This window comes from Triturus cristatus, chromosome 3_2 (assembly GCF_964204655.1).
Source record: "Triturus cristatus chromosome 3_2, aTriCri1.1, whole genome shotgun sequence".
In the NCBI taxonomy this organism is placed as follows: Eukaryota; Metazoa; Chordata; class Amphibia; order Caudata; family Salamandridae; genus Triturus; species Triturus cristatus.
The window spans coordinates 344,304,984-344,315,764 of record NC_140584.1 but is presented as its reverse complement, the minus strand read 5'-3'; the positions used below and the strand labels follow the sequence as shown (position 1 = coordinate 344,315,764).

General features: G+C 45.0%; 1 long non-coding RNA gene across 1 annotated transcript in view; it reads right to left on the bottom strand.

Annotated features, from left to right (window-relative positions):
* Nucleotides 1-377: 377 nt before the first annotated feature.
* Nucleotides 378-10,781, bottom strand: part of LOC146857343 (uncharacterized) — a 152,096-nt gene continuing 141,692 nt past the window's right edge. Inside the window, exon 3 of the long non-coding RNA XR_014979565.1 lies at nt 378-2,356. This is a non-coding gene — a long non-coding RNA (uncharacterized LOC146857343). The remainder of the gene's footprint in view (nt 2,357-10,781) is intronic.

Here is a 10,781-nt window from a genome sequence, read left to right as displayed (position 1 = left end):
GACCCAACCCTACTGGTGATCCTGTCAAGGAAACACAAACCTTACTCCCAGGTCTTCGAGCTCTGCTCTGGGAGCAGTTCTCACACTTCTTCAAATGCTAACTACTGGCTGGCAGAAGTGGGAGACTTCAGGAAGCTGGCTCTGTATATAATATACCAAAGTAAGGTATAGTGTTTACAGAGTCCAGTAGATACCCAGAGGCTTTACAGAGGCTAAAGTAGATAATACTAATGCTGTCTTTTGTGGTAGTGTGGATGAGTAGTTAGGCTTATCAGAGGGCTGTTTTAAGCATTTGTTGTACACACATAGGCAAAAAATGATTACACACACTCAAAGGCTAAATCTGAGACCAATTGTTTGTAAAAATATGATTTTTTGTATGTTTATTACTTTGAACCAAAGATACTTTGTTGCATTTGAATAAGTTTTTGCAATATCACAGATTTCATGGTAAAAAGTGGACACAGTACATTGTTAACCTATGGCAGGAAACTAATAATGCAATTTCACAGGTAAGTACTTGACTTACAATTCCAGTCTTTGGGTTTTAGGATCAACACTGGGCAAGGGTCAGGTAAGTGTAGAGACAACCCCAGCAGCACTGGGGTGGCCTGGAACAGAGGTCAAACACGGTCACTGGCTCCCGATGTTAATCAATAGCGATGGGGCCACTCAAAGAGGTGCCAGTTGATGGTAGGTAAAATCGGAGTTGGGGGTCAATCTCCAAGGCTTTAGACCAGCACTGGGGAGGCCATGAGGCAGCACCAAACACACACCCACAGCGGCACAGAGGTGGCTGGGTGCTGAGGGCCTACACAGCGTCAGGCCCCATTACAAATTAATGGAGAATGAAGATTTAGAACAAAGGCTGCAGGTTCGAACCAGGTATATGGACGAAGGGAACCTGTGGCTCTGGAGGTGAGCTGGGATGTTGAAGGACAGTTGGGTGCCCTCGGTCAGACTCCCCAAGACCTGGGGCTGTGGGTGCAGGAGTGTCTTTTGAGGTTGGAAGATCCTTACCCGAGCTGGTCGCTGTTAGGGGGTCCTTCGTGTTGAGGCTGCAGGCATTGTTGTGGAGTCGAGGAGAGGTCACTCTGGGGTGGGCTCAAGTTCAGGACTGTTGGTGAACCATCTTTGGACCGGTAGCCCACTTTGACCCAGGCCGGAGGCGTCAGGTGCAGAGGTGGGTCTGGAGATCTGGTTGTGCGGTCCAGCAGGGCACTTGAGTGCTTGTTGTTGGTTTCTTTGTGGACAGGGCCGCTGTCCCCAGGAGTTCTTGGTCTTTGGGGAAGGCGGGCAGTCCTCCCAAGGTTTTAGAAGTTGCTGGGAATGCAGGATTAGTCGCTTTGTGGAGCAGGTTTCTTTGAGGGCTGCAGACAGACCAGTAGGGCTGGGGCCAAGTCAGTTGTCATCTGGAGTTTTCACTGCCTACACGGCTCTTTGGTCCTTCTTTTTCTTTAAATCACCAGGAATCTAAGGATCAAGATTCAGGTGTGCCCCTAAACACTCAACTTAGGGTTGTTACAGGTGCTACCAGGTAGTAGCCAATGGGCTACTTATCTTTAGGCTGACTACACCCTTTGCATGTCTACTCCCCTTGGGGAGGGCACATACCCCTAATCCTATTGGCTGAAATCCTCACAAACAATTTGGAGGATTTTCAAAGGAGGGGGGCACTTCATCTCAGGACACCTTAGGGGTGGTACACAAATCAAGCGAGAGAGATTACTCTCTTGGTGAAGGGCCGAGAGGAATTCAAGAGGGGAGTGCACCCTCCCGTGTTGTAGCACTATTTCACAAAGAGTACTCCCCTGATTATTTAACCGTTGATAATATTACGTTTTTAGGACAATTCCTGAACTAACACTGGTGGAGAATCCTATGTGAAGCTATGAATATTCCACCACAATGAAGTGGGAAAGGAGGCACGTCCTTTTGTTTTATATTCCCTCACATACCCTAGTGGTGTCATGCTTCATCATTGGGACACCCTGACGCCTAAAAGTAAGGGTGGGCTCAACCATATTTCAGGGAGCACTTAGTGAGATGTGTTTGGCCAGGGGGATAAAGATTTAAAAATCCACTGCCAGATCCCAGTTTCCCTTTATTCTTGGATCTGCCAGGGACATTAAAAACGGAAAGTGTGGGTCAAAAGGGATATTATGTTCCTAAGACCCTATTGCCAACATGTTTCAGTCCGCTGCTGCCCCATAAAGGGTGCTGGACTTTCTTCAGGGCGGGAATGGTTACCCCCTGGAACGAGGAATAGTAAGAGAATTTCCCTATACTATTTTGAATAAGGGCAGATAGCTGCTCCTTAGTTGAACTTGGACTTTTGCTTTTTGGGTCACTCCATCTGAGGAAGGAAAAGAAAAAGACAACACAAACCACCATTATATTTTTGTTAAAAAATGATCGAATTATCATGCGTTTGTGCTATTACCCCGTGTTGTAATGGTACGAAGGTGACAAATGCAGTAATGCGTGTGATGCACTTGCATTTGTCTATCACACATTCAATTTTGTGTATTACCCGTGTAGTGGCAGCAAATTGCCGCATCCTGTCTCCTTTCACTCACTGGTTTGTGTTTTCAACATTAATGAAACAAGCGTGTCATTCACACTCACTCAATCCTGTCAATATAAAATCGCCGTGCCTCTCATCACTGTGGTATTTCTTTAAAAAATATCCTTATATATACACCTTAGGGTTGGTCCTGAGGGAGAGGGGACACACCTTTCCTGCTTAATAATTTTCCCGCCAACCTTGCTGCCAAAAGTGGGGCTTGGTCGATGGTGAGCATCTCCACTAGCTGGAGAGGCCCTGGCTAGCATAACAAAGGGCAGGAAACCTTTGAAGCTCACTGACCTTGAATGCTGTTCCTGCTTGGGGGTAAGTGTGAAGCACCTCCACTCAGAGCAGGCTTAGTTTCTGACTCAAAAGAGCGAAAGGCTCCCACCTCGAGAGATCAGAAACATGTCTGGTAGTGGCAGGCTGGTGCAGGCATTTATTTATGAATCCAACACTGGCATCAGTGCGGGCTCATTAATCTGACATGTTTGGTACCAAGCATCTTGGGATTTGGTGAAGCCATTATGGAGCTGTGGAACTCGTATTGACAAGCTCCCATCCCATGTACTCAGTATGGCTTCATTATGCACTTATAATGCCTAAGAATAGACTTAGACACTATAGGGGTATATCTGCTCATTCAGTTATCCCCTCTCAAGAGGTATAGTGCAACCTGCCTTAGGGCTGTAAGGCCTGCTGGAGGGGTGACTTACCTATGTCTCTTGCAGTGCTGGCAGTCCTGGCACACTGGCTGCAGTGCAAGTGTGCATGTGTTTGGTGAGGGGTCTCTTAGGGTGGCATAATACATGCTGCAGCCCTTAGAGGACCTGTCTAGTCACGATACACTTGGTACCACTGGTACCTTTTACACAGGACTTATAAATAGTACAGAGGTGTGCTAATTGTGGAAACAAAAGTACAGTTTTGGGAAAGAACACATGCCCTGGGAGCCTGATTAGCAGGAACCCAGTTCACATTTAGTCAAAGTTGCATTCAGAGTCAGGCAAAGACTGGGGGGTAACAATGCCAAAAGGAGTACTATCCTTCAGAGACCAAATGCATATGGGCCTCTGGAGGCTATAGGCAGAGAAAAGTACATTTTCCTTAATATTTATCAAAAATCTGACTTCACCCTTAAATTGGATTTTTAATAACTTATAAAAATGGTTGTTTAATTATTTTTACATTAGTTTTTCTAGCTGTTTCGTAACTGAAATACACATAATTTGTTTGTTATAACCAACTTTATGTTTTACAGCAAGTACATTTATCATGTAAATAACAGAAGCTGTGCATTGAGAAACATCCCAAACCATTTCATATTCTCAGCAAGAAGAATCAATTGCTTTACATCGATAATCCATCAAATGAGCACCATTTCTCCCACACCCTTTCATGGTTATGAGGGCATCCACAAGCAGCATTATTAGGTTTTTCCTGTTGCGCACACCAATCTACCCCCCTGAACCAGTATGGGGTCGAGGGAGGTGTTGGTTGTTTCCATGCATGGGCCACATCTCTCTTGGTCACCAGGCAGGTTACCCCAAGGAGAGTTCGCTCAGCACAAGGGCTCCCCCAGTTCCTCCACCAGCCCCGGCTGGACAATACAGGGAGTCAATTCAAGGGGCTGCCCAAGAACTGCTGAAAGTTCCCGACCCACTCCATCCCAAAAGGAATGCTCGCCGGGCAGTCCCAGAACATATGGAAGAAATCAGGAGCAGGAAGTGCGCATCGCATACAAGCGGCCAGGGCATTAGGTGATATTCGGTGCAGGCGGTGGGGGGGGGAGTGAGAGATAGGTCGCATGGAGATAGTTTTCTTGAATCATATGCATATGGGAGGAGCTTGCCAGTTCATGAAGTGCAAGGCAGGACTCCCTCCAGTTGTACTCATCAAGGTCACCCACCCAATTCACTCATTTCTGCCTGAGCAGATCAAAACCATTGGGGGCATGAATGACTAAAGATCGATAAATCATAGAAATGTGTCCTTTCAACATGTGCTCTAGGGTGATCTAAGCCTCTAGTGAATTGTATTCAGGAAGCGAAGTGTTAGGGGGAATGTGTGATTGCAGAGCATGCTGCAGTTGAAGAAAGCAGAAGAACGGACATCTAATTCTCCCCTTTGTATACATCCCCTAAATATACAATGCTGATATGGTTCCATTGGGAGAAACCCTCAAGGGTGGAAAGATGTTGGAGCCATGTACCCTGCCACCGAGGAGTCATCTCAGTCAGGCAGTGGTCCTACCGTATAAGACCCAAGGCTGCCTTCCACCAAAGAAACAACACTTGGGTTCATGACAGTAACGTCAAGGGAAACTGTGTCCTGAAAAGAAGGCTGGGAAACCTAGTAGTTAAAGTTCCAGATGGTAGGCAGGGTCGTCCCAGCCCATGGTGAACCAGTCATTGATGGGTACCAAGTGTGCCTTCAGGTAATATATATAGATATCGGACAGCCAAGGCCTCCATCAAAGGGTGATTTGCGTTGTGGAAGGCCACCCTATGATGTATACCAGCCGATACAAATGTCTTAAGTTTAAAAGTTAAGGACTGAAAGCACTTATGGGGGATAGGATAGGGAAAGTTTCCTAAGACATACAAATGAAATAAGGATTTTTACATGTCATAGAGTAACCCTGTGTTTTCATATGGAATAGCCACCAAACAGACTTTCTACAGTGCAAATTGCTTTTCGGCCTTTATCACTGTGAGAAATGTCTAACACAAAGGCCCTGATTACAATGTCAGGTGGACTTTCGTCCGCCTGACACCGTAGCAGTCTGGAAACCTTCTGACCTTAGGTCGGTGGTTCCAACCTCGGTATTACGAGGCGGTCGCAAACATACATTTTACAATTGAAGCTTGTGCAGCGGGCAGAAACGGCCCACAGCACAAGCTTCCATTGTAAAATGCATGTTTGGAAACATTACTGCACTGTGTGGCAGGTACCTCATGGTGCCTACCACATGGGGTAGCGATGTTAAGGTGGGCACCACAGGTGCCCTCCCAGCTCCCATTGTGGAGGACTAGGGGGTAAGGGAGCCCTGCTAGGGGCCCCCCAAAACACTTCCAGACAGCCTTTCCATGTCGGAAAGGCCGACATGAAAGGGCTGTCGGAAAATGTCTTCATAATCCCGATGGTGGAGCTGAGCCTGGCTCCACCATCATAAGGGGATTATGGTGTGTTCCAATGCACTGACAGACTCCTTGAGCCCGTCGGAAACCGTTGGATGGTCCCTCCACCTGCTGCCTCCAACCGCACGCATTGTAATGCGTTGGTCGGACCGCCATCGTAATCACCCCTAAATCATAATCGGCCCCTAAAGTTCCTACTTTTAAATACCATGCACCCTGCTTTATGGGCAATAAGTTGACCATAGGGGTGATTTAAAAGGAAGGTTTTGACCTGTCAAAAGGGATTATTTTAACAGGTTGAATTTGCAGCTTAAAACTACAACAGCTAGGCTACAAATGGTAGGCTGGGAGTCTTTTTTACACTACCACAGTAGTGGATGGCTCAATGGGTGCTGCAGTCCACTAGTGACATTTAACTTGAAGGCCCTGGATACTCTTTGTACCATATACTAGAGACTTATAGGTAAGTTAAACATGCCAATAAGGGCTATGCCAATTTCACTGTGTTGACGCGGGAGCACAGGCACTTCATCACTGATTAGCAGGTTTAAAGTGCACAGAGTTCTACAGCCAGCAAAAATACAGGGTCCAGCAAAAAGGTTAAATATCCGGTTGACCCTGAAGAAATGGAGCATTTCTGACAGTTCTTTTTCTAAAGAGTCATGTGTGATGAGGCGGAGGGCGGCACAGCAGGCAATCAGGAGACCAGTAATGGAATTACAGACATTGATTTGTGGTATAGTATATCTGATTAAGGTCAAGGCACGGATGGTAGGCATTAGTTTCTGTTCCCTTCAGGAATAATCACTCATTAACTAAGTACAGCCAGACTGATTAATCAAACACGGTGCAACCTGCTTCAAACAGAAGCACTAGGGATTTCTCTGCATGCCAGGATAGAAAACTGGTATGTGGGTCGAAAAGGACATTGATTATGGTTGTGTTTCTGTTTTTGATTAAACTCAGTTATTGAGTCCAGATAAACAATGTTAATGCAAAACTAGAAAATAAATAAATAATAAAAATGCAGGGTCAACTGGTAATGAGGGACCAAGACCTTGTTGCAATTTGAGGAGGGCAAGGCAGCAGGCTGTAGAGGAAGGGGCTTCATAAGGTCGCACAGCCATTGGATGTGGTCCTAGTTTTGACTGGTAAAACTCTGAGTTGGAGAAATTCTAATTTCGTGCCCAGGGATGTCCTCTCATTGGCCAGATAATTTTGGCATCTTGCCCATTCAAGCTGTCTACATTCACACTGTTAGTCACTTTTTCAGAGCACAGGATCGTTCAGCAGGGGCGGCTCCTCAAATGAGGCGGAGGAGCACCACCCTCACTGCTATCAGAGCAGGAGACAGGAAAAAAATAATAATAATAACCTTGTTATTATCATTTTATTTTTCACTACGGGGCTAGGTTGGGCAGGGCAAGGCTGGGCCCACAGGCTAAGGACTGGTGGCACACTCTAAGTGCGCTTCACTGTTTGGCCAGCCGTCTTGGGTTGGCCAAACAGTCATGCGCACTTTGCATGTTACCCAACAGGCTGCATTACACAGCCTGGTGAGGAACATGCCCAGGCTCCCATTCCCCATCTGAGCGCTGAACTATGGCGCTCAGACAACGCTGCATTGTAGCATTGTGATTGGCTCAGGGGAGGGAGTCTGTGTGCTTTCTGCTTCCACCGAAGCTGAAGAGAAGGTGGCATGGGAAGGGACTGAAGTTATGGAGAGGTGGCAGCCAGCAAAGGGTAAGTGTTTTTTTCTTGTCTCCCCCGCCTCACCGCCCCATTACCTGCCAGCCACCACTGTCATTCAGTCAGTCAAAGATGTAAGCTAGAGCCAAAGAGGGCTATGAGGCGAGATAACCTCTCCGCTGGGTCCTGCTGAAATGGAGTAGCTGCCTCAGAGAAGCTCTGAGCAAGAGAAACTTGAATATTTAGCCCAGCAGCAATGCACCTCGTGCATATTAGCTTGACAGGTTTGTCCTGGTCCTATGGAGGTACCACATTTTCACAGGTGGTAGGAGAAGTCCAGCCAGACACAGCCAAGGATTCCAGGGCCTCAGAAACAAGACTTAGGGATCAGGACTCACTCCAGCAGAAGTCAACTGCAGGGCCCAGGGCAGGACCATTTGGAACTGGTCAGGTGAGCAGTTGCAGGAAAAGGCTTCTTTAAGCGTCTTGTGTCTTTCTACCTTGAACAGGAGGTCAGCCATTTGACCTTTGGAGTTCACTTCTTCACTTCTTTGACCTTGATACAAGAGGGAGCAGGCCCAGTCCTTCAGTGCTACTCTCAAGACATAGACAGATGGTTTAGTGCTCCTCTGAGCTTTCTCATATCCAGTAGTGTTCTGAGAAGGATGCCAGGGGTTGCCACATTTATGCCTGGCACAAGCTGGTGGGTGGGGTTGACACCTGGCTCTACCTAACCAACTGGATAAACGTTACCTACCCACTTTTGCAGCAGTTCCTGTCTGCCCCATTCTAAATAATTCCACAGTGCCCCTTGCTCCTAAAATCCAAAATGTTGAAACCTTTCTCTCCTTGTGCAGAGCCTGTGTACACATTCAGAGGTGTGGCCAGGTTAATGAGCAGCCCCTCCTTGGTGGTCACTCTAGACCAGTTCAGGGCTGCTGCCCCACCCCCACTGTATATAGTTCCTGGGCACAACCCAAATGGTCATCCTGCCAGGGGAAAAAAACACCTCCACACAATCAGGCCTTTTTCTGCGCTCTGGGAACAGTTTACACACCTCGTTCTGGCCCATTCACCAGCTAGTTGACAGTTGAAAGACTCATGTAAATTAGCCTTCATCAGTTTCAGGTAGGTAAAATGTAATTTTGTACAGGTTACTTTTCCTTACTATTTATTACAAATCCGACTTCACCATTGTGTTGAGCTTTTAATAAACATTAAAAAGAGTTTTTGAATCATATTTCTTGCTGTTCCCTAAATAGAGACAGCAAAATCAATATTTAATATTGTTTTCAAATGTTTCTCTATGGGCCAGCCAGCCTACCTAAGGTGAAAAAAGCATTCTGGTGCTAATCACTATAAGAATATGTTAACATTACATTTCTACATATCCTACTTTTAAATACCATGCTCCCTATCTTGTGGGCTATAAGGCTTACCTAGTGGCGACTTATTAATATGTAAAAGAAGGGTTTAGACCTAGGGTTTATCTTGACGGTTTGAATTGCACTTATTACATTGCTCCAGTCAGGCTACAATGGTTGGCCTGAAGCCATGTTTGCACTGTCACTATAGTGGATGGCACAATAGGTGCTGCAGTCCATTAGTGGCATTTAACTTCCAGGTCCTGGGTACACTTTGTACCAAATAATAGGGGCTTATAGGCAAGTTTAAGATTATGCTAATTCAACCATGTTCAACTGAGGGAGCACATGCGCTTAACTACTGGCTAGCATGGGTAAAATGTACAGAGTTCTACAGCTGGCAAAAACAAAGAGCATACATCGGATTGTACACCACACAAAAGATGGTCATTTCCTACAAGCAGCTAAAGAGATAACCTTTACTTGGAAAGGGAGAGAGCCATTCACTTATCTGGTATATATTAATGTTATGGGGGAAATCTAAAAATATTAAACATTTGTAGTACTAGAGCAATATGAGGACTTGTTATCTTAATGGGCAAGCTCATTTGATAGCAGCAGAAACTGAGCTAATAAAAGAGATTGCTTTGCAGATCAGTTATGTAAAACCAGAAAAATGTTTTAAATCTGTTTTATTGATTTGTAATGCAATAATATGAACAGCCGTCATCACTCGATATGTTCTGCTGGTTGTGGCACTATAGCATATCAACTTATTCAAGTGAAATAGGATAATAATAATAATAAGAAATAAGGGTCCCAGTTTTTCATATTTACTGATTTTCTTACAGATAAATAAACACAGTAAAAAATCTATTTTGCCATCTATATTTATTTTTTAACATAGAAAAATTCAGACAGTGGGTCACCTTAGAGTGATTCACATTACTGTCAGTCATGAGTGCCTGGTCAGTAGCAGATTGACAGATAGGGAAGCTAAAGAAAAGATTTCCTAATAAAGCCTAAATAACTGCAAATGTACAACTGTTTAAGCTGTTCTAAAAAACAAATGTTTTCAGATTACTGTAATATAAATGGCTAAAACCTGTTGGCCATTCAATTATGTATTTTTATCGGTTAAATAAATATGGAACTGTACCCATTGCAGCTCCATTTTTACACTCAAGAGAAAATAAATATGAATAAATAGAGAAACAAATGAGAAAAACATAAATATGGATAAATACAGCTAGAAAAGTTGAAAAAAGAATGACATTAAAACGGGAGCCATAATAATAAACCATTAAAAAAAATGAAAGATTCTAACAAAATATAGCAATAATTAGCATAGCACATGGGGCCAGTGGACTGTAGTCATAAGCCCCTAGTAATGTTGCTTAATGAGAGGAGAAGGTGCAGCTCATATGTCATCAGACATAAACAACTTAAAAAATATATGCAAAAGGGTGATATTCATTGCCAGTTCCTAAAATTCTTACTATTCTTTAGGACAACAGGGGTTATGTAGCAGGCTCGGCCGGCACAGGTAAGAGCGGTGAGGCAAGCCGGGGACTGGGTGGGGGAACTTGAACTCTGCAATGCGAGTGCAAGGTAAGTGGTTTTATAAATTTTTTATTTAATTTTAACTATGCTGTCGTCTCACGAATGCCCCTCCCAACCGGCCCGCCTCACCGCTCTTACCTGTGCCGGCCGCGCCTGCCATGTAGATCAGCATCCAGTTCTAACCATAGACTACAGTTAACTCGACAGAACAGGATCTGGGGGCACCTCTGCCATTGAGGAAAGCATTCTCTGTGAGGTTATCATCATTCGCTGGCCAGTGTAGTAGCAACTCATCCAAAGCTTGCACCTGATCCTTGCTCCCTGTTTTAGCACCTTTAGCCCTCATTGCAATTTCTTCAGCTTCCATCCATCTAGTCACCTCAGCCATCCAGCCTATTATAGATAGATCCATGCTGGACTTCCAGGTCACTGCATTTCTGTGCTTGGCAAGCATTA